This window comes from Agrilus planipennis, unplaced genomic scaffold, assembly GCF_000699045.2.
Source record: "Agrilus planipennis isolate EAB-ADULT unplaced genomic scaffold, Apla_2.0 scaffold22, whole genome shotgun sequence".
NCBI lineage: Eukaryota > Metazoa > Arthropoda > Insecta > Coleoptera > Buprestidae > Agrilus > Agrilus planipennis.
The window spans coordinates 769,055-773,999 of NW_020438874.1; positions in this window are offsets into that span (position 1 = coordinate 769,055).

The following is a 4,945-nucleotide window of genomic DNA, read 5'->3' on the forward strand; positions in this document are numbered from 1 at the left end:
ACTTGTTCACAAAAGTGAATTTCGACCACTCGAAGCAATGGTGCTAACACAGTGACTGTTAAGGGGAAGAACTTGTGTATTTAATATATCAATGAGTGAGATTTTGTTATAAAGTTTCTTCGTGAAAGAAGTGTATCGACGTATCTTTCGATTAAAGAATTTAACTCTGAATCGAGGTGCTTATTATATATCACGAGGATGGATTTTTTGATTTCGCAAGCTGAATTTGTCAGATCGGACAGCGCAGCGAGAAGAAGTTCGATGAAAGGTGTAAAAAGCTCAAGTAATTTTTACTTACGTTTTATTTCGGAATTTCCTCCTCTTTTCGCAATGTAAGAGCCGTCGTGACCATTATCGCAAAGAGCTTTAAAATTCTTTCAACATCTCCCGGAGGCGAAGTCACGTATGACAGAACTATTTCATGAAATCTCAGGAGAATAATAAAGCTATTTTTACACTGTCAACGAAATATAATTGCACTACCTCAACGAGGCACATTTCCGCGTTATTTTATCAATGATTTCCAATCCGTATGGTTTCCTATATGTTATTACGTGTAAATGGACTATTTTATATTAAAAATTGCACCTCGGTACGAAATAGTTCATGTTGCTAAATGTGTTATGTGTGTAAGAATCGAAATTGACAAGGCGTGGCAAACTTCAAACTACATGAATTAATCTGCTGCTTGTGCCTGTAAATTTAACAATTCATGCACAATAGGTACCTCGAATATTAACAAACTTCACAGAGTAAATATTTATACGTGTTGCATATAACGCAGTAATACACACGTTGAAATGTAGATTAAAATTTCGAATTCAATATTGGAACAAACGACAAAAAAGCCAAATTCAAACAGTATCAAATAAACGTAATTTTTTTGTATTTATTTTATGCTTATGTTATTATCTACTGTTCGTTTTTTAAATAATTTAAATAACAATAGATTTATTGATTTATTAAAGTTTTTTATTTGTAAATATTAATTAGATACTAACATGTGTATGAGTGTAATTTGGTAAATCTGGACTTGGGCTTACTCATCATCATCTCATCGTCATCTCAGCATCATTATCATCATCATTTTTTTTTGTTTTCGTGGAAGAAGGGAAATATTTACCTTTCCCTGACGTCCGTACGATTCGGAAGTGTCGGATTTCCGAGGAAGGTGTCCCCGGACCTACCGACTAAAACCCATCTACCTCAGGCCGTAATAGGATCAATGAAGGTCCTCAGCAGCCGATTGTGGTTATTAATGTTATATGATTTGTATTTTGAAAATGAACTATGCCTTTGTGTATGTGCATGTTGTGTGTTCTTTGAAATAAAAGAAAAGAATCATTCGGAATCTTGGAGAAATCTTACGTTTTCACATATTGTATTTCACCATTGCTATTCGCCTTTTTATTGGAATCTATTCATATAATAGCTCTTACCAAATTCGGATCCAACAAATCTTTTGGCGAGACATATTGGGATTCAATAAGAAATGATTTTACTCGAATTGAATTACTCCGTTTGATTTGGTTTCTATTTTTTCAAAAAGCCGCACTAACTATTAATTCCAATGTAAGTAATAAGTTGGAACGTGTTTTTTAACGCCGTAATCTAAGCTTGTATTATTTCTTCTTTACCTATTCTGAGATTAACAATTTACGGTCGGGAATGAGTTGGTAAATAAGGGAACAAAAGTCCATTTTCTCTCTCGTGAAAGCGTTCTTTTTAGATCTTGATTTTCGCTGCTTTGAAATTAAAAGGGTTTATTCAGTTAGTTGAGTACGTGGAGCTACTTTGCCGCCTTCGACGATGTTGAAAGGAAACTGCTGCATCGTCCTCTGCACCCTGCTCTATTTCCTACTGCAATCTGCAATGCCAAGATTTACTTACTTTCGTATGTTACCTTGTTCCTAGACCGTGGGGTATATTGCAGTAAGTCTCACTTGTGACCTTTTGGTTTGTTATTAACGTCACAAATTTAACAAAAACTGGATGATAATTCGGTCAAATGTATGACGTACATTTGGAATTATGTATATTTCGAAGCACAAAATAAGTATCTGTAACCATGCTTCAATGTGTCGATAAATTTGGGATTTCAACAAAAGAAATGTAATTATTATGGGCGTGTGATGAATTGGGTTCTTTTTAATTATTCCATCGTTATTTAGGATCTATCTAATTAACAATGATTATGTATATATGTTTTATCAGGAATATAAAAAAAAGGTAGAAAGGGGTTGAAATTTAGTCGATCAAGGCACAGTGAGCGCTGAAGAACTTGCTGAGTTTAGAAGCTTGAAATTTCGCACAAAAGTTGTTCAAAGCTTAACACATTATAAAATTATAAAAAAACGTAAGCGCTAAGGGCCTGGTGGAAAGTACTATGCACCTCCAGCAAAGGTTCCGTTCAAATTTGATCGGGTTACGTCTAGTGGTCAATATTTTTTTCACTTAGGACATCTGTTGTTGAACAGCTTATTTATTTCAGGATTCCCATGTGACCGCGATGTAATTCCGAAATCCTGAATTCCAATGGTAAGGTTTTGTAATTAAACATGATCCCTGCTCTATAACACTGGTAAGCTTCAAATTGGTGTGAATATTGTTAGGATATAGTTAAAAAAAAAATGGGATTTTGAGATTTTGTAACACGGCGCAGTGCCTGCGCTTTGGAGCGGCTCGCGGGCTCGTTTTAATGAATACAAAATCCGTTGGCTTCAAATTGCGGCCTTTAATCATTTAGGTTTCTCTGAAAACCTTCCAGAGGAAACTCGTTACCGTGTAAAGTACGAACTGTACGGGTAGAAATTTACGGAACTGCATGTAAATTTACAAATTTTCATCCCCCAGTTGTCGAAAACGTCATCGCATATTACCAACCTAGTTAATCATAAAATGTGTGTAGAGTATGTCAGTAAACAAAATATATGTACTCGGAACTTAACAAGATTATCGCGTTAATGAGAGTACCATACTTTTGAGTTAAAAAATAGCTGCATCTGGATGATTTTCTCTTTATTTAGAAGGTCCGAATCAGTAAATTTTAATTTGGATCTATTCTCAAATTTCTAGGTTACAAAAATTATGGGTAAATTTCAACAATAGAGTCTTCAAGTAATGTCTCACATATTAAAAATAAAACTAAATATATCGTGAAAATTTATTTGAAAATATTGTAAATTCGATAATGTTTCATCACTACATAGTATATATATTCCCGCTGTCTGTCCCTATGTATGGTTAAATCTTTAAAACTATGCAACTGATTTTGATGCGGTTTTTTTTAAAGATAGAGTGATTCTAGAGGAAGGTTTATATGTATAATACATGCATAATATAGTAGGGAAACACTGATAATTTTAGAGGTTTCTAATGTGATGTCGTAAATAAACACATTTTTTGCGCTTACATTGCAAACGCTGGCTGAACCCTACGAGATAGATCAAAATAATGTACTACAATATTGTACATCTTAAAAGGGTCTACAAAAAAGTCCGGGATGGTATATGTCTATCTCTTAGGGATAACCCACAATAACCATTTTTATCCTTTACTTTTTATGAGAAATAATGACTTATTTACGAAGCGATTGTAGGCAATACAGCATTAATTCTTATCCAATTAAGTACCTTAAATACATTGTGCATTTAATATAGATCAATATGGCCCTTTACAGCATGTAATTTAAATGAATATTTTCGAAGATATTACAGATTTAAAATGCAGGGACATAGCGGTTGCGGCGGTACCGGCCGGGAGGCCGGTTTGTATTGTCTAATGACAAAAAAACTGTGAATGTTGTATATAAAGACATTCTGTAGTATATTTAGTATGCTCAGGGAGTATCTTTTGAAGATTTCCCCTTTTCGATAATAATCTAAACAAAACAAAAATATATTTAGTATCAGCATTGCACCCGTGCGAAGCTGGGGCGGGTGACTAGTTGCTGATAATTTTGTAATAATAATAGTATTACTGATTGGCTAGGGTAGGTTTGAAATTCAATCGTGTGGAGCTTCTCCCATGATACAAAATTAGGGTAGTAAAATACCTAATTAAAGGCTAGAATTGAACTTTATTAGGCTTACTTTCTATATCCAGGATGTTTCTGATATGTTAGAGTTTTTAATTGAAAATCACCAATCTTTTGACGAGTAGAGCAAGTTTAAATGTGATAGATATGATGTAGCAGTGGCCGTTGTTTAAAGCTCTTCGCTGGGAGTATACTTAGGCTAAATTAGGTTATCGTCAGGACACCATGATTAAAATATAAGACAGTGGTATCATTCGTTAAAATTTGGACGGGTTGTACCAGTTAAAATATATTTTACTTATTAAAAACAAGCGGAAGTTTAAGTTGTCTTTTCCTTGCGGCGATAAATCAAAATTTGTTTCTACAATTTTTAAATTTATGGCTTTTTTTAATCATTCAGTTTATTCTCGCAAGCAGTGAGGAAGTGGGAGGTCTTAGAGAACAGCCATCTCGGAACACAGTTCCACTTGAAACATAAACGTTTATTTGTTGCTTTTTGTGTGCACGAATTTTATTCAAATTTATTGCTGCGTCGCGAGCCAAAAGAAATTGCTCTAAAATAAAAATCCACCGTCGCATCGTCCAGTTCACAGCATCGTCGCGAACTTGACGTTTTTGGCTTTAATGTCGTAAATAAAACAGAGGCATGCATAAGGCCATTCTAGCGACACGTTTTTCTGAAACACTGTCCAAATAAATCTAAAATGCTCTTTGCTTTTCTTTTACACTTTATAAATGAGTGTAGGTATTGTTTTTATCGCTATTATACGAATCAAAACGAATTGTGAAATCTTTAAAAAAAAAAACTGTATATTATACATTCCTTATTAATTTTATTAAATATCATTGAAATTAATTATAATCCTTTAGAGGTAAATAAATGTTATCAGTTGGTAGACCTGGAAAAAG